At 40.5% G+C, this 20,198-nt stretch overlaps 1 long non-coding RNA gene across 1 annotated transcript; it reads right to left on the bottom strand.

Moving 5' to 3' along the window:
- Positions 1-1,525: 1,525 nt before the first annotated feature.
- LOC129476092 (uncharacterized) lies at positions 1,526-18,814 on the bottom strand. Its single transcript, XR_008654885.1, has 3 exons — positions 18,737-18,814; positions 13,565-13,663; positions 1,526-2,393 (listed from the first exon to the last, which is right to left on the bottom strand). It is a non-coding gene; the product is annotated as an uncharacterized lncRNA (long non-coding RNA).
- Between the last annotated feature and the right edge of the window lie 1,384 nt (positions 18,815-20,198).

Below are 20,198 nucleotides of genomic sequence, written 5' to 3'. Positions count from 1 at the left end.
GTCCTTAGAATTTTGTAATTATTTTAATTCATATACTTTTTTCAAACTGACTTGATAAAACGAATATGCATGTATTTTAGTCAGTGTCAAGAACTGGGAGGCGTCCAAGATTTTACCCCACTTGTAATCTAACAATTTAGCCTCATAGTTTCATGGGTGCCAGCAGAAGACACAAGACTTCTGGGTCAGAAACAATTTATTACTCAGAAATAGCAGTAGCTAGACTATCAGAATTTCTATGAAGATTCCCTGAGCTCCAGTTCCCACAGGGTAATGGGAAGAATGCCAGGTGATACCTGCACACACAATGGGTTGCATTACAGAAGAATTCCGAGCTTAGGGAACTTGAATCTTTTAAAATGGAAAGTAAGCATTTATGCCCTTCGCTCAGGAAGAAGACTCTGTTCACTATATGAGTATTCTTGAAAATATAGTCCAGAAGATAAGAGAGTCTTGTCTTGCTTACAAGTTGTGCAGAAACATGAGAGAGCTGTGGAAATTGTCTCCCAATAGGCAGTTGAAGAGTACTTGATGTCTAAAATGTGAATCACACAGAAAATAAGGTCCAATTGAGTTGAACTGACAAATCTATTGCAAAAGGGCTATGGTAAAATGGCTACAGCAAATTAAAAATGAAACCTAAGCTGAACTATACTAACTAAAATAAAACATTTGAAAAGCTTCAGTGGCTGGTGAACTGTCTCATTCGACATAAATTGCTACAGATTTTATACTGGTAAACAGCAACAATGTTTGGTGACTCAATAATACTACAATTGGCAATTTATCATGCTGGCCATTCTCCAAGTTGAGTAGATTTTTTGGCAAATGGATCTTTGTTTGAATTGGCCTGCTTCCTAGGCCCATGTTCAGGGTTCTATTGCTTATTAGATTTCAGTTACAGCTAGCTATAAGCTAAGGTGCTAACTGAAAAGAACATAGTTTTTTTTCCCTTTTCAAGAATATGTATTTTAACAAGAAATTTGACAAATCGACAAGGTTTTCCCAAAGTAACTCATCTATATTATCACATTTTCTAGCTCTTGATGAATGCATATTTGAGCACATGCTACCGTCCCAAAATCTCACACATAGATTACCATTTTTCAACCTGATTGATTATTGACTTTTCCACTTTGATCCAATTGATTCTGACTTCACTTCTTGTCCAGCTTAGCTCCCTCAGTTCATTACTATATAAATTCATATACATTCTCTTGGAAATTCTGTTATCCCCTTTGCTTCTCTCTCCCTTACTCCAAATGGTAAGCACTGGAAATTTTCAAACATTTGCCCACTTTGTGCCATACCCATGCAGCTAAACTTTGCTAGGGAACTACACTACCAGACAAATTGGTATGCTTATAAGTTGATGCATACCAACCCCAAATGGGCATTTGATACCACCTGGTAGTCTTACAGAAAATCTTACATTTCTCTCCTCAAACTACTTTCCCACTGCCCACAAGGATATTTCACACTTTATCCACTCCAAATTTCCTGTTCCTCCTTTTCCTCCTTAAACACATGAAGAGTGTTTACCTTCACTTCTGTTCAAGTCTCCTAATGAGATGACTAAACTCATTGCTAACATTTAAGGAAGACTGTGTTTGTGGTGAATGAACCAGACCCTGTGGTCCCCTTAGGGTCTCAATGCCTGTTCACTTGAGTAGGGGTAATTCATCAGTGGTGCCACAAACAGGATTGCTGTGCATGATGTATTCAGGTGTGCCCGTATACACTGTGGACAGGGCTGGACTCAGCAGCCCTCTTTTGGCCAGAGCTGCAAACTGGCCAGGGCCACAGCAATGCTAGATTGCTAGATTTTGCATAACAAAGAGTACCTTTTTACCATGTTCCCTTTAAATCCTTGAAATACTGGGGCATCTTGTGCTTACTAATCTTACAGTTGTAAAGTCCAACAGGCATGTTAATCAAAAGGTGCTAAAAGTTTATCCAAGATAAACTCTCTATCTTGGATTTCATTGGCATTTTAAAAAATACTGTTTCAACTGTAAAGTGAGCAGAATTCTAAGATGGCCCCCATGTTCACCCTGTGTAACCTCCTCCCCTTGAGTGCAGGTGGAACTGGTGACTTGTTTGTAACCAACAGAATATGGCAAAGATGATGGTATGTCCCTCATGTGATTACCTTATGATTTGTATGGAAGTCTCTGAGTAGACTTGCTCTCCACTCTCCTGATGCCCTTGAAGAAGAAAGCTGCTGTGAGCTTAGCCACAAGAAAATGAATCCTTCCAACAACCTGAGGGAACTTGGAAGCAGATCCTCTCCTAGTTGAGCCTCTGATGAGAACTCAGTCTGGCTGACACCTTGATCGCAGCCTTCTGAGAGGATCCAGCTAAGCTGTGACTGGAATCCTGACTTATGGAAGCTGTAATATAATAAATAAGTATTGTTTTAAGCTGCTAAATTTGTGGCAATTTGTTCCACAACAATATAAAACTAATACAAACTGTATCTTTATTTTAAATTCTTCTAGCTTTTTTTTTTCTTTTACCTCCTCCACTGTCTATTGGAGACTGTAAATCTCATTTTTTGTTTGTTTCAGAATAAGCCTTTTCAGTGTAACATTTTTATGGAAAGGCATTATATTTTAATAATTTTTCTCAAACTAGCAATAAAAAATGCAAAATATTCAAATCCTTTACTATCACGAAACTGTTTTAGTAAAGTTCAGAAGCTTACTGGTCAGAATAAAGTTGGTCTTATTCATGTTTCACATTGACATTCCGTTTGACCTCTGTCTCCTAAATGTTTCATTTGCATTCACTGATGAAAAACAAAGACCCCACCCCCTCCCCCCAAAAAATCTAAACAGTATAAAACAGACTTTAGCTCATGGCTGATTTTAGTCCAAGCATTTCAATAGTATATTTTCACTGAATTACCTATTAAATTATATTTCTTAAGGGAAGTAGAGGATAATTCAAACATTTAAAAATGACTGTTACACTGATTATTATGTAAGTAGCTGAGTTTGGTATTTTAGTGATACAGAGAAAAAAATCAACTGAGAGATAAATCTTTTCATGGTGGTTTCATGGTTTATATCTCTCAGGGGAAGCCTGCCATGTTATTTTATTCACAAAATCATTTTCTAGAGTGACCTTTTGGTATATTTATTTTATTGCTCCTGATAATGTGTAATAAACACATTTCGATATTTTTTCACATATGGTAAAGTGATCTTTGTCTATCATTTGAAATTAAAATTATTATCCAAATTTCATTTGAAAGAGTGAGCGTATTCATTCAGCAACCAGCATAAAGGGACATAAGGCATAGCGTAGGGCAAACTAAAGAGGTTTGATATAAATTACAAATGTTCTGCAATATTTTCATAAGTCTACAAGAGTGAATGTCTTATCTCCTTAGTCTGCTTTTTTTCCTTCTTTTTTAATAGAAAGTATATAGCTCACTACGTTAACTTAGTAAAAATATCTCAACATGCCCACAATTGTAAAACTACTGTAGAGTGAGTTAGCATATATCAGTTAACATCATCTTTTTGTAGCATCTGAGATGTATCCTTCTTTATCAAGGGAAGCATATATGCCTTAGAAAAATATATTTTAAATGAGAGAGAATTGTAGAGCAAAGAAAATATTGCATCAAAGAATGGCTTAGAATAAAATTATTTTAGAAAAACTTTAAGGTAGTACGCATGTTCTCACTCATAAGTGGGAGTTGAACAATGAGAACACATGGACACAGGTAAGGGAACATCACACGCCGGGGCCTGTCGGGGGGTGGGGGCAGCAGGGCAAGGAGAGGGAGAGCATTAGGACAAATACCTAATGCATGCAGGGCTTAAAACCTAGATGACGGGTTGATAGGCGCAGCAAACCACCATGGCACATGCAGACCTATGTAACAAACCTGCACGTTCTGCACATGTATCCCAGAACTTAAAGTAAAATAAAAAAAAGAAAAAAGAAAAGGAAAAACTACAAGGTGGTAGACCAGGGGAGGCTGAGAAGAAGAGGGAATGCTATTACATGGGGAAGGCTTCTAAGATGATTGAGAGGTTTGAAGGTTTTAGAGAGGATCTAGAAGATAAAAGATATTAAAGTAAGGTAAAATAGGATAGGTGAACAACAACAAAAGTAAAAGCATTGCAATTTTTGGCCAGGCGTGGTGGCTTATGCCTGTAATTCCAGCACTTTGGGAGGCTGAGGAGGGGCAGATCACAAGGTCAGGAGATCGAGAACATCTTGGCCAACATGGTGAAACCCGGTCTCTACTAAAAATACAAAAATTAGCTGGGCGGGGTGGCGTGCACCTGTAATCCCAGCTACTCGGGAGGCTGAGGTAGGAGAATCACTTGAACTGGGGAGGTGGAGGTTGCAGTGAGCCGAGATCGCGCCATTGTACTCCAGCCTGGGCGACGAGAGTGAAACTCCATCTAAAAAAAAAAAAAAAAAAAAAATGCAATTTTTTTAGCCTTAGAAGAAATGAACAAATTGTTCATAGTATGGAGGTAAAAATGTCAGCTGTGTTTTCCCTTTCATACATTCTAAGAATTCCTTCAAAGATCATTTTAAAGATATGTTAATAAACACATGTCATAATTTGCAGCCATCCAGACCTTTGAAACACCTGAGTTTGAGGAATGGCTCACCTTATGAGCTTTGCTTTCCCAACATAGGAGTCCCAAACTCGCTTTCCCGGCCCTTCTTGAAGCTAAGGTGCAAATATTTGTATTAGACTCAGCCAATGAGGTGCACTTACATGAGTTTAAAAGAGACAAATATGAGGAAACAGACACTGTGGAGTCTCTAAACGCTGTGGAGTCTCTAAACACTGTGGGGTCTCACCAATCTCTAAAGAAAATGATGGCAGAAGCAATGACTTTCAGGGGCCGTGATGGCAGCAGTTCAGCATCTATGTCCAGGATCAATGGGACAATTTGTGGTGTCTGTGCCCAGTGGTCACAATGGCGGCATCCTTTCTGGACCCATCCTGCAGCATCATTTTGGTGTTGTGCCTTCCCATATATCTTTGAGGCTGGTCTGTTCCTCCAAGAGGTTCTATTGAGACATCTAATAATATATGTTAGATATATTTTCTGCCTAACCAACCATAGTAAGTTCTGATGTTTGCAACCAAGAACCCTGACTGATGTGAATCCCTTTCTAAAGAGAAGAGCTATGAAACCCTAGATACAAAGGAATCATTAAGAGAGAGCCTTTCTAAAATTATTGCAATGTTACTTAATCCAGAGTCAGAAAAAATAGCACCCTGGGGATGTTCTTTGCAACTTTGTAATGTACTGAAAAATTGGGAAAATGAAACACCACGAATGAGTACACTAGGATAAGATAAGCAGAATACTAAACAGTTATTAGCTTCTGTTTTATTAGATGGGGGGAAATCTACTTTAAAACACAATCACATATAGTCCAGTGGGAGTAAGAAGTAGTGGAAGTATAAATGAAACTAAAGTTGTAGAATGTGAATAATTACTGAATCTGGGTAAGGGTTATTCTATTTACTTTATGTGTTTGAATTTTTTCTTTAAAAACGTTTAAATAAAAAATCATAAGTTAAGGAATTAACATTAATCAGGAAAAATATATGCTTCCTTATTTATCTTTAAAATGAGAAAGAGAAGCAAGACTAAGTATTGTTTAGAAATTTGGCTATCAGTGTCTGCCAAAGCAATAGAACTGAGAAAAAGTTGTAAAAACAAAAGATAAGGACAGACTTATAGTGGATATGACTACTTTTTAGGTCACTTTTTCCCTAGGTTTTTCAGGAATTGCTTATTAACGTAGCCTACAAGTATTTTTATTAGTGCCTGCCACGTGTTGGCATTGTTCAAAATGCTTGGGATATATCAGGAAATAAAATAAACATCCTTGCCCTTTCCTAAATTTTTTTCTATATGTATTACCTAATTTCAATAACAGATTTTATACATACTTCAGTTTACAAGCCTAGTTATCTAATTTTTAAAATTTAAAACTGTCTTCTGTTTTCATGGTTCAGGATCACAAGATTTTACAGCTGAAAGGAAGTTTAGATTTCATAAAGTACAACTCCTAATTTTCTTAGAATTCACAATAATATTTTGCCTTTGTAAAATCCTTTGCAAGTTATGATATGTCTTCTTGAGACCCAGAGAGGATAAGTGACTTGCCAGGTTTATACTACCTGTTAGTAACTGAATAAAGACCTTCCAATTTGTGTTTTGGTACCCTTTCTGCTACACCAAACTTTGCTTGTTTCAATGTAACGGTTGTGGTTGACTGGAAAGATTTTAACCTAAAAATGCTACCGTTTATACATCCTAGGTCTGTTCCTCTTGACTCCCTTGCTCTCTGTGCCCCTTCTTCTCCCTCTCTCATTGGCTGTAACCCAATCCTACAAATGACTAATATGTGTCTTTCTCTTTGGCACTAACATTCTTGCATGCTGCCATTCCTTAACCATTGTTCAGCTAGGCTCTCCTAATACAGAACCTTTAATCTTTTTTGATAACATTCTCTCTTCATTACTCTAAATAACCTGTCAGGACCTTTTTTCTCATCTTCCAGTTACCTACATGTTTCAGATGGCTAGGTACCCAACATAAAGAATGGAGGCCCCACGGCTGACAAGTGTACTGCTGTATTTAATTACTTCCAGGTTCTCTGTTACTCCTTAGCTTCACAGAGTATGCCCCCATCTCATGCAGCACCAAAGAGCATTTTTAAAATTCACTGTGTTATATATACTCACGAGTTTCTGTTCATCATATCACTAGAGTCTAAGGTCCCCTAGAAAATATTTGAGGTTCAAGCCACAACAAAAGTGCTTCCAACTACTAAGTTTTAACATAATCTGCCTATCAGTTATTGTTTAGCCACTTGATCTCTCTCTTGCTCTCTGTCTCTCGTGTGTGTGTGTGTGTGTGTGTGTGTGTGTGTGTAAAGTGTCACAGTGCTTAGGTTATCTATGTTTTGGGGAATATGTCATAGTGGCTTAAAATAATTTACAGATGCTTCTTGACTTACCATGGGGCTCCATCTGGATAAACCCATTATAAGTTGAAAATGTACTTTTGACTTGTAATATTTTAAACTTATGATGGGTTTATTCAGACTTAGCCCCAAGATAAGTCAAAGAGCATACTGAATGTGAATGATTTTGTCCTATCTTAAAGTTGAAAAAATCATGAGTCAAACCACCATAAGTCAGGGACCGTCTGTATTATTATCTGTCATGGTTCTATGGGTTGACTGGGCTCAGCTAGGTAGTTCTTGGGTTCTCTCAGGTGGTTGCAGTAGATGGCGGCTGGAGTCATCAGAAGACTCAACTAGGCTGGATGTTCAAGATGGCTTCTTTAGTCACATCTTGTTCAACAGCCTGAAACACCTAGGAGCTTGCCAGGAATTTCTCTCTCCATGCAGTCTCTTCATGTGACATGTGGCTCCCTCAAAACATAGAGGTCTCAGGGTAGTCAGACTTCCTACATGGCCGTGGGCTTCCTCCAGAGCAAGTGTTCCAAGAGACCCAGGTGAAAGCTCAAAGACTTCTTTTGACTTCAAAAGGAGGATACTACACAAAGGTGTAAATATTGGGAGGTGCAGTTCATTGGTAGGGGGTGGAGATGAGGGAGAAATCTTTGGTGACTAGCTATCAGATGAAGGAAAGTAGAATCTGCAGCTAAAAATCAAGTTATCTGTTAGTCCACCTGACTGGCAGGGCTCTATTTTTAAAACAAGTACAATTGCCTGTAATACAGCCTTTATTTTTTGGTGTAGCAGATCTGGAGTTTCTTTTAATTAAACAAAAGAGAAAAAGAAAAACTTTGAACTTAAATGACTTGTATCTCTTTAAACTGTATTTAATCTCTTATTTATTAGAGCATATGACAGCTCTGTTGATGGCTGGAGACAGACCTATAAACATTCTAGGGCTGACAAGCCAAAACAGGTGAGCCCATCTTCTGTGATTCACCTTGGTGGAAGTGATTACTACCCAGCTCCGGGCCAGCAGACCACCTGCTCCCTTTCACCCACACAGGCTTCCCCACTGCCTGAAATATACCCTGTATCCTTTCAGAGATGGTGGATTGAACATGTGTGGAGAGACATCCAAACACATTTTTTTTTTCCAATGAGAGACATTTTGTGAAGTTTTGGCAGCATGCTGTCTGGCAAAGTAATCTGGCTGGCACACTCCTCCTGCATGGAGTTATGGCACTGCCACCTCTACTCTGGAGAGTTTCGAAATTTCATTTTGCACACCCTGTAAGATGTGAGTCATTCGGCTCGCAAAGGAGGATGAGGAGGAGGCGGCCATCTGCTAGTCATGAGCAGATGACAAATACCCTGCACTGCGAATTTCCATCCTCGTTTCACAATATTTAAGTAAACACATTTTGTAACCATTTTTCCCAGAGTTCCTTAGTGCTTAAGATGGATTTTTTTCAATAAACAATATATAAAAGCTGCTTTCTCTCCTCCAAACAACTGTATTAGCAAAGTGACATAAAGGCAACCATCACAAAGTGCTGTCTGTTGAATGACCAGAGCAAAAAGTATACTCATCTGAATTGAATGATTAAACCTCATGCAATTTCAGACCGATCCAGCTAAATTACCAGGTCCATGAGAGGCCGCTCCATCATGCACAGCTCCATGGTGACCTCTACTGTCTGCCTGCAAGAATCCCCAAAATATCTTGCATCAAAAACAAAGTTTCCAAATAACATCTATTTAACATTTCTTTGTGCTATGTTATGGGAAGGAAGGAAATTGAAGAAAGAAAAGATAGATGCTCTCCCCTTAAATTAAGAGAGGCACGTTACATTCATAAAATAACTGGGAACTAATGCACGATCTAATTTTGTGTTCGTTTCAAGCTGTGCAACATGGCTTAATGCAGAATTTATTCATTCCTTCTCCAATTTGATCTGAAGAAGCCAACAACAACAACAAAATAGCCAAATAGAAATAGAAAATTAATATCAGGGAGAAAATTGACTGCATATGTGCAAGCCAAAAAGGTCAAAGGAGCTTCAAATATGACTCTGGGCATCCTAAAAGGCAGACGAAGAAGAAAAAAGTAGGATGTGTTGCCTAGACCTTGCTATCATGAAGAAGAAAGACTATCATTCCTTAAGTAGATATTTTTTCTTGGTATTAAATTTTGAATGAAATTCCTATGGGATATTTTGTGCCATATTCCAGGTGGCGCAAGGGCTAGCATGCTCCTTAGAATTTCTACTGCTGCTGTAGAACTAGCAGGGCTGTTTCTTTTAACTTTGATGAGAAAAAAGTATATGCCATTGAGGAAGGAAATAAAATACATCCCTGCCGACAACCAGAGAGAGTGAGAAATGGTCCTGCTGGCAGCCAGACCATGATGTTCTCAAGTAACATAAACAGTGCTGGGACAAGACCATTCCATGATCATATTTGGAACAAGATAAAGATAAAGCCACCCAGTAATCACAAAAATAACTAAACGTTCTCCTTCTCTGAATAACATGAGTGACTGCTGTTCCCTTACCTGTGACAGCTCTAGCCTTATTTGTTCTGTATAAAAACTATTGAGATGCCCAAACACAAAATTGCCCCTGCTTCTTGAGAGTGTCCAATCCATAATTGGTCCCTGCTTCCTAATTCCTCCTGAGAATCTTTTGGAGTAAGCCTAATCCCAATGAGGGGCCCCTGCCTGCCCCTTCTTTCCAAGGGCCTTAGGACTCCTCTGTATTCTCTCTTTTGTGGCCACTAGCTCAACAAACCTAATGTTTCTTAATATAATGTGTTTCTAGATGTCTTTGGTTGCTGGTCTTTCATAGCATCAAGCACCACACAGTGAAGGCAATTCTCAAAAGGGTTACATTAATATGGACCATTCAGTATGTCTATTCTCTGTTTCATTCCAGGACAGAGTACAATGTGCTTACTGGAAGAAAGAAATAGCTTTTCCCTTAGACAACCTTCCCTAAATGTTCCTTTTTTTGTCCAGGCTTTCAATATGAGATCACTTACAGATAGTTGAAGATTTTACTCTCTTAAGGAGGTCTAGGGGCATGAGCTGGTACTCTGTTCCTGGTTGAAAGCAGATCCATGTGATTTGGGTAATCCATGATGAATCCCTGACCAATACAGATATTTTTTTCATTGTAGAAGATACTGTAATTTTTAGTTTCTAGTCTAGATCTTTTTATTCTTTATATTTTTTTTTCTATGAACTCCTCTCCCAGCTTCAGTGTCCTTTGGCTTCTAACAGCCCACACCAAACCTGGAGCCATCCCTCAGATACAGAGAACTGGAAATGCCTGGGAGTTTACATTCACCACCACCCCTTACCTTCAGGCTTTTGGCTGGTAACTGACTAGAACAGGAAAGCCAACACCCTCCAAGTTGAGTTAATTGAGTGTATAATGTACCCTGTTGAGCTCTCCTACAGAATGAAGCTGAAGCTGGGACTTGCTTAGCTTCTTTCTCACCCCTGTCTTACTTCCCCCACTGCCTTACTGATCTCCCCTGGGGGCACGTTCTTAATAAATCATTGGCACAGAATTATCACTGCAAGCTCTACTTCTGCAGAACACAACCTATGATGCTCATCTTGCCCTCACTCTATCCCTACAAAGTAGAAATCATATCATAATCTTTCAGATGAAGACAGAAAGGCTCAGAAAGGTTGAAAGACCAGCCCAAGGTCGCACAGTTGGTAAACAGTGGACTAGACCTAAAATCCTCACCTAGTGCCCCCATTTTTTACTATGCTTCATTGCCTGTCCTTTGGGGCCTGGCATCTGGCCTTATCTTCTGTCTGTGGGCCCTCAGAGGGAAGATTCTGATGCCTGGGGAAGAAAGCAAGGACCCAAATGTCCTCTGCCAAGCATCTGATGCATAATTGAATGTTTATGCTGCCATCTGGGGCATGGTTTTCCTGTCCGCAGCATTCAGGCAAGGATTTATTGCCACTCCATTCTCCCTGATTGCTGAACAGATTGCCCCCTGTTGCTTGTGGCATGTAACTCCCCCTCTTCCAATCTACCGCCTCTCTCAGACTTCATGAGACAAACATAAAAGTCATGGCCTCAGGAGAATGCTTGATTTCTGTCCAGTCTGTCACACAGAAGTGTCATTGTTAAGTCCTGGGTGGCTCTTCCCACCTGTCATCCCAGAAAAATGGGGTCATCCCTGAGAACACTCCCACGCACAGTGACATTCATTATGAGGCTACCTTTATCAAATTAAGGTTGGCATTTGAAATGAATACTACTTACTACTCCCGAACCACTCACTGCTGAGGTGACTTTCCATCGTGAACTTCCTCTCATCTCCACAGACAGTGCTTAAGGGAAGGGTGAGGGAACTTCAGCATCTGCCTCTCACATTCCATTGTCAGCCTCACTCAGGAGGGCCAGTCATTGGTGAAGGTGAGAGGTGGGAGGCAGGAAGGCTCACAGAATCTCAAGACTAGGGGGAACTTTAACCACAACTAAATTCTATCGTGATGCAGAAGCAGGCATCCTTTCAGCAGCAGACTAACCATGCAGAGTTGCTGCATGGGCTATGACCGAGCACCTTCACAGGCAATGAAGCCTGCTAGTAAGCTATACAGAGAGATTGTTCCCTACCTGTGCCAAGTCCCCGTCAGTGACCATGGGGTCAAGTCTGAAGAAACTGGAAGGAAACAATGTATAATCAGGGAGACCAGGGAGAATGGAGTGGCGCACACTAGACAGAATGGGTTGAAAAACGTAAATGAAGGTGGGATGCATTTCACTTCCCTGATCCTTAATCTTAACCATTACATTTTTTTTCTGAAAGTGTTTCCTTAAAATTTTAGTAGTACCTGGATTCACTTCACTTATTTAGCTTTATTACGTAAAGACAGCTTACATAAGAATAATTAATCTTTTTTTTTCCTAGTGAGTACCTGTGTTTTTTGGGTTTGTTTTGTTTTTTGTTTTTGTTTGTTTGTTTGTTTGTTTTTTTACTTTAAGTTCTGGGATACATGTGCAGAACGTGCAGGTTTGTTACATGGGTATACATGTGCCATGGTGGTTTGCTGCACCTATCAACCCATCATCTAGGTTTTAAGCCCCATATGCATTAGCTATTTGTCCTAATGCTCTCCCTCCCCTTAGCCCCCACCCTCCAACAGGCCCCAGTGTGTGATGTTCCCCTCCCTGTGTCCATGTGTTCTCATTGTTCAACTCCCACTTATGAGTGAGAACATCCAACCACCACATTGTACTACCTCTCTAGGGTTTTCATCAAAAAAGCTTACGTCTTTGTTTACATAGGAATTCAGAGTTGGTTCTATGGGTGGGCAGAAGAGTAAGCATTCTGGGTAGAATCATTTGAAAGGCATTGGGGTCTATACCAGTGCCTGAAATTCCATCATTAGCTTCAATTTTTCAGGTAAGGTTTTGCTTCCAGAAAGCTCTGACTAACATGAGGAAGGTGACATTCAAATCCATGATCACTGACAACTACAAAGCCCTATGAGAATTTGCTTACCAGGTTAGAAAACGTAAAGCTAGATCCAGAGAACAGTAGTTATTCAAGTGTGAGGATATAAGAAGATTGGTATTTTGAGGAGGACTCTGGTCAGAAAGCAGGGGATGGGGGCAGCATAAGGGGCCAAGGGCTAGTTGGAGAGCACAGGGTGACACCAATGCAGCAGACTTTCCATGTGCTGGGACCCTTAGAGCAAGCACCTCCTCTCCAGGCAGCAACTATCCAGCCATAGAGCTTAAGAAAATGTCCTGTGGCCAAAGAGATGAAACCTCATCTGGAACCATATGCAAGGGAACCCCAATTGCCCTCCTAGAAGCAACAGGCATATCCCCAAAACCCAAACCTCTCTTTCCTCCCAGAGTCCTTGGTTGGATCTCAAGGCAGATCTCCATGCAGCACAAGGCCAAGTCCAGCCCCTCCAGTCACTCTCCAACTAGGCCTCTCCAATCCATCAGCCGTCATATCTCTTCTACTTAGTGCTGAAAGTAAAAGGCCAAGCTCTGGATTTAGTCCAAACCTACTGCCTAAAAAATTAAATGTGAGGTCCGTGATTTGGGCTCAGTATTGACATAAAAAACAACATTCATGATAAAGCAGTCTCTAGTCCGGTTACCTTTACCATTCCCTGAAAGTCCCACATAGGAAATGGTCTGGCTCTTAGCCCTGAAAGCAGGCTTTAGTGAGTCCCTAAAGCTGTAAATGTGAAATGGAGGGAAAAGGGGAGAAGGAGGGAGCAGAGTCTACAGAGGGTTACTTTTTCATCATCTTCCAAAGAAGCACATGGAGAAAATAGGTCTCTACTAAGGTGGACAGCAAGAGATTCAAGAATTTAGGTCAGGCGACACCAGATTAGGGAGCCCAAGGGTGTGTCTGTGTGTGGGTAGGGGGGTAGGTATGGGTGTGCATATGTTGGAAAAAGCTCTGGAATATTAGTCAAAAACCTACCATGACTGGCTATATAGGCTTGATCTAGTCATTTCATCTCTCTGGCCTCAGTTTCCACATCCTTTACAAGGGGACAATACCTGCCCCAGCAACTTCAAAATTAAATGGAGTAACTCACCTGCAAGCTTAAAATATACTGGCATTTCCACAAATAAATGTAAGGCAGTATCACCAGGAAATCTCTGGAAATAAGTGACTGACTAAATGAAAAGAAGCTCTGAAAAATGAAAATTAATTTAATTCAGTTGAAACAGGTAGTAACATGAACAAGTATTTACTGAGCACTTACTGTGTGTCAGGCATTTTGCTAAGTGCTGTACAAACATTAGCTTATTTAATAGGCACAACAAACTGATGAGGCAAAGACTATTATCATTTCCATGTTACATATTAAGAAACTGAGGCATAGAGAGATTAAGTAACTTGTCTAATATCTCACAGCTAATGAGTAGTAAAATCAGTATCTGAACCGAAGCTTCCAGAACTGGAACTGTGCTAAACTGTTTGTTCACAGGTGCTTAAGCCATCTGCAAGTATTATAGGAGTGGAGCACTAGCTAATAATAATAGTAACAACAGTTATTATTTTTACATGGCATATTTAGTGCTAGGCACTTCCGTCATTTTCTCATTGACATGATAGCAAAAGAGGTAATGTAGCAAAGTACATTATTCTGGGGGGTTTGTATCTGGCTCTGCCACTTACTGAGGGTGGGACCTTAAGTAAGTTAGCTAACCTGTGCCTTCATTTCCTAATCTGTAAAATGAAGATAATGTTAGTACTACTTCACATAGTTGTGATGAATTCAATGAGTTATTATTTATAAAGCCCTTAGGATAATGCCTAGGATATAGTCAATCCTATGTGTGTTCATTAAATACGTAAACAAATGCTAAACACATAATTGATAATTATATATATGGTCAACTTACATTCATGCTTTGCTTTGTATGTTCTCTAAGAAGAAGCAGTGTGTATGGAGCTGATTACAGCCAGCTCTGTAGTTCATAGGTTGGCTAGAAGCTAGATGCTCAGCTTCACAATCCCCTCTCCTTTTCCCTCCCCACAGGCTGTGCTGTGGCTGCTGCTCCTTTGTCCCCTCCAGGGCTCAGTACCAGAGACTGCTGCCCTCCTCTCTCTTGCCTGTTCTCCAAACTATGTAAAAGCAGCCACTGTCAGCTCAACCTTCATCTAGGGGCTGCCTGTCCCTTGCCAGTATCCATCTCTGCGCTGAATCAGGAGAGCCCATGACAGGCTGAAGAGGCAGCAGAGTATGTTGGAAATGACTGGTGCAGTGTCTTCAATCAGCTAGGTTTTAGGAAAGGATAAAAGAAAATAAACCACAAAAGATGCCATTTCCATCAATCTGGCATGGGGGCTAGGGAGACAGTGGTCAGGGAGATGGGGAGAAACAAAGGAAGACAGGAGGTACCACCAAAGCCATAAGGGACCAGAGGAAAATCACTCCCAAATGTTTCCCCAACCCCCTCCTGAACATACACATGCATCAGTCCTTCATATAGAGGTCTGTGTTGTCTCCAAATCCCCCACCTGAAAATGAAGGGAACACCCAGGTTTCCCTGGAGAATCATCAGCTGAGGCCGTGTCTACACTCAGGGCTTGCCAAGAATATTCCCACAAAGCACAGCTCTCAAAAGCCTCTTCCAGTATATGTTCCCCAACATATCCACTGAAGAGGTAATAAAATGGAAAGTGAAGGCTCTGACAAAATATTCATTAAAAGGAAATTTTACCTGCATGTGCGTGAACACACAATACACACCCTGTCACCACCAAAACTCAATTGACAGCCCAGATGTGAACCTTTAAAAGATGCTCCCCAACTGCTCACCCTCACTGTTGCTCCCACAAATGAGCTCTGGTGAATTTAACTTCCATCTTTCTACTTGAGACTCCCTTCTAGAGCTTTGTACCCCACCACTGAGAAGGGGCCTTCCCGCTTCCCAAGGGCTGCGCTCCACCTGGAACTGCTTTCCCTAAATTGTTCCTGCCCCAGAACTTTCCATCATACCCAGTTTCAGTGAGGTGCGTCAGTCTATCCCACTGGGATCCATCCCATTGGGCCCTCAGCCAGGTTCTTCCTCCTCCATAAGACGATGACTAATTACCAAATGAAACAATTTAGGGAAAATCTGATACAGCCTATTGAGTTCCCCTTCCAGAGGCCCTGTATTTTCAATGGAGCCTCTGGAAACTCTAGCATTTCATCTCAAGGAATATCTCAAGGGATAACTGGGATGGATTTCTGCTATGCATGTCATGTCACTGGAGTTCAAGTTTCTGGCCCTGTTCACTCACAGGCCCAACTTTGTATCTTTTGTGATTTGTTTCCTTTTGATTTCTCTTAAGGCTGGGCTCACAGAAGGCATCTTCCATCCTGATGTTCTACGGTAGAGTGAATGGCAGGATTTGCTTTGTTCGTTGTTTGTCTTTCATATAAAGATAGAAGTTGCATTTCATATAGTCAGATAATGAACTGCATACTCTTTTTTATTCCACTATTTTAGTTGGTGCTAATAGAAAGGTTCTTTTCTTCCTTCTCAGTATTGAATCTTATCTTGATCACTAACCGACTACTTGACTTCACTTCCACAAACTTCAGTTTCCTCATCTGTTAAGTGGAAATTTAGAATACCCATATTATTGGATGAGAGAGGATTAAATAGATGCCTGCTACACAGTAGGTGCTTAATAAATAGTTGTCATATCCTGAGCCTTTAATGTCATGCCTGGCCCTCGTTGATATTCCATAATGCTTGATACATAAGGAATCCAGTGTGGGTGACGAAGATTTGTCTGACACTCATTAAAGTCATGGGCAGTATGCCAGCCTGCTTCTCACAAATAAAGTGTGTACACTGCCCTCAAGAACATGGATACTGGCAGGGCGCAGTGGCTCACGCCTGTAATCTCAGCACTTTGGGAGGCTGAGGCAGGCAGATCACGAGGTTAGGACATCGAGACCATCCTGGCTAACACAGTGAAACCTGTCTCTACTAAAAATATGAAAAAAAATAAAAAATTAGCGAGGTGTGGTGGCAAGTGCCTGTAGTTCCAGCTACTCGGGAGGCTGAGGCAGGAGAATGGTGTGAACTGGGGAGGCGGAGCTTGCAGTGAGCCGAGATCACGCCACTGCACTCCAGCCTGGACGACAGAGCAAGACTCCATCTCAAAAAAAAAAAAAAAAAAAGAACATGGATACTGTTCTATTCTCTAATGAGGGCATTGTCCAGAGCCAGAGATAGGAACTACAGTATTTCTCTGCCCTGATTTCCAGGAAAGGTGAACAACAACAGGGCTAATTATCTGGAGCTAAAGAAGAGGTCTTTAGGATTTACAGGCAGAAGGTTCATCTTGAAAAGACCTATTTCCATAATAGATTTTGCTTTATAAATGCCTTTTCAAAGGTTGCCATTTGACAGGAAAAGCTTTCAGCTTTCTTCTTCTTTTTTTTTCAGGCTTGTGACCTCTCACCTACTTTGAATGATTCACTCAGTCTATTCACTGCCCAGGAATGTTGGCTTTGGCAAAGAACCACAAGTCTCTTAAAATAAACACAACTGGGCTTTCATCTCATAGCGATTGCTGCTGGCTGCATATTTCACACACTGTATGGCAGGATATGTTAAATTAAAATCATAATCTCCCCAGTGAAATCTAGGGCCTGGTTAAGCCACTCGAGAATTACTCATGCATTAACTTCCAATGAAGAATATGAGTAAGATCTTCAGCCATTAACTCTCCCAGGTAATGGTCTCATCCTCTCCCAATTATCCTAACCCACAGTAAATTAAACCCATCCAGAAGAATGTCATTTGGAAAGGAAGAAGTCAATGCCAATGCTGTTTTAAATATGTAGGTCCTGGAGAGGTGAGCTTGAATGACCTTGTCAGTTCTCTCAATCATATCTCAATGTTTAACTTAAATCTTGCTAAATCAATATACCCAATCCATATGGATTAACAATATGCTCAACATTGTGTTACATGTTTTGAGTAGTTCAAAGAATAGATCACACTGAGCCTTTAGGAGCTTAAAGTCTTCTAGGTGACGAACAAGATTAACACATCGAGAAAATAGTAACAGAGGCCCAGGTACAAGACAGTGGTAAAGTGGAGAAAGCAAAGGCTTTTCTCAAGTGAGGTTCAGGGCCTGACTTCTCTCAACTGCGACTGCAGGGTACATCTTTGGGCTTACATAGTATATCAGTCCTAACTTACAAAATGGGGGATATTATACTAACTGGATTGACTTCACAGAGTAGTTGTAATGTTTAAATAAAATAAAGAAGATAAAATTGCAATGTACAATACCACTTATTATAGCCCGTGATAAAACAAGTGGAACAACTTAAGAAATAAGTCCAAGAAGGTTATTTGTCTTCTGGGGTTGCCTTTAAATGGTAGTGAACAGATAAGCCACAGGGCTATAAACTTCTTGAGGACCAAGGCCAAGGCCATTCCTTTTTGACTTTAAATGTTGTTCATACCCTGCTTAGTGTCAGGCACATAGTAAGTGCCTAATATATTTTTGTTAAGTGAATGAATAAATGAATTCTGAAGTGCAGTTAAATTAAATTTGTGTATATTACAGTAACACAAGAGGCCCTCCTTTGGGGCTTCTCAGAGTTTTCTCCTCATTTATATTACCTGAAGAATTTAAGAGAAGTAAAATCCTAATGCTTTACAAGAGCTTTTGCCCTGTGGGCTTTCTTGAGTGATTGCTAACAACATATCCCTGGACACCACTGAAATGAGCTTTTCTGGGCCCATCCAAAACACAGCCACAGAAAAGTGTTTGTAAGGCCCCCCTGCCCCAAATCCATAATGGGAAGAAATTATGAAGAGCCCTTTGTGCTTCAGTTTAGCCCAGTGGCTAAAACAAGACTGAAAATGCACTAAGCTATGAGTGGCTGAAGATATACACCCCACTGTATAAAGACAAAATGAAAGAACAATATCTGTCTACAAAGAGGCTCATCACCCAGTTCATGGGCACATGCCCCAGGAAGTCATAGAGAGGGGAGCATTGGCCCATCATGCATGAGATTCACTATGTTGCTTCAGAAAACAACAACAACAAAATACTTAGTGTTTTAAAACTGCTATTTTTCCTTCTCATAAATGAAATCTTCATGAAATGTGGTATTTCCTCTAAACCATGACAAAGGGAAACAGATATACACCATGTAGGAAATGACAGACTTTGGAGAAACAGGAAAACATAAAGTACCTTAGAATGGAATGATTTTCCGATAAGGAAGCATTACCTTCATCAAATGAAACACAAAGCAGCAAGTCTTTTCCCCAGCAACAAGCAAGCTAAAATGTGGGCACCCCCTGGGATGACAGCGTGTTATGATGATCTTGCCCTATGGGAGAGCTCACAGCACAAGCAGGCACTTGTGAATCACACTGTGGTGGGAACAGAGGTTCAGAGAAACATGTTTATCTTCCCCACTTTCCTACTTGTGTGCATCTTGCACCTGTCTCTGTACATATGGGGTTGATTCTTCTCTTGTTTATTGGGTTTGGGGACTTAACATCCCTGTGTGTATATTTATGTCTTTCCCATTTCTGCAATGAGGTTGTAAGATCAAGATTTTGTTCTTCATTCTCTAAATTTCTATAGTACTGTTCTACATCTAGTACTATCAGTGAAAGTACTGTAAGATAGAGGAATCATCCTATCAGTTTGGATCCCAATAGAAAACAGAATTCAACTCAGAAAGTTCAAATGAAAAAACTTAAATAAAGAGACCACAACTGGATTATAAGAACAAATAAGAGGTGTTGAGGCACACAGAGACTAGCACAGCAGGAAGCCTTTACCATCTGAAAGCCTGAGGAGAACATAGGAAAAAACAGAGCCCCTTGTAAGCTGTCACATAGAGGAGGGAAGGGGGTTCATGATGGTTTTATAGTCATAGAAGATCTCAGCCGCTGTCTGAGAAGGAAGGGGTGGGAAGAAATACTTCTACGTGTTTTCCTTTTGTCCTATCTCATGCCTGTGCCTCTGTTGATTGAGCTCAACTAAAGGTGTGCTGGTAAGGAAGTCTGGTGATGCAGTCCATGGGGATCCTCCTCCAAGATCACAGAGCAGGACAGAGAAGGGCAGAGAATGGTACGGGACAGGAATGGAGAAGAGGACTGGTAACAGAGAATAACCCTCAGATCAGGGAAGACATCAGCGCTTAGCCATGCCCACAACGGTGTTCTGAGTGTAGTAGGGCTCAAGAACTATTTATTCTATGGCAGTCCTCAAAGATAAGCAAGACAATATAGAGGGTTGATGGAACACTGCCATCTGTGTGCTCTTTGTTGTTGCTTTTAATTTTCTGTGCTAGCAGTTTTCTTAACACTTGTTACCTTATCTAGAACTGTTTTTTGCTATTTATCCTGATTCTCCCCATCACCTCCCCACCTCCACTGAGAATAAACACAGGCAGTAAGACTGTAAACAGGTTGGTTAACCTTCTGGACCCAAGTTCTGTCTCTAACAATGTGGGGTGTGGCCCAGATGCCTGCGGCTTTCTTCCAATCATAAAATGAAACATAAATAAATATCAGTCTTTGCTCCTAACATTGTTAGAAGGGGAAAAAGGAAAAAAATAGGAAGGGAGAGATGAAAATAAATGATGCAGAAAGAGTAGGAATAATAAGCAAGGAAAACTGAAGTAATTGTTGTTGTTTGGAAACTGTAGATTTTTATGGACTTTTAAATCCATGATA

Source organism: Symphalangus syndactylus, chromosome X (genome assembly GCF_028878055.3).
Source record: "Symphalangus syndactylus isolate Jambi chromosome X, NHGRI_mSymSyn1-v2.1_pri, whole genome shotgun sequence".
Lineage (NCBI taxonomy): Eukaryota > Metazoa > Chordata > Mammalia > Primates > Hylobatidae > Symphalangus > Symphalangus syndactylus.
This window is presented reverse-complemented; position numbering and strand designations above follow the sequence as displayed.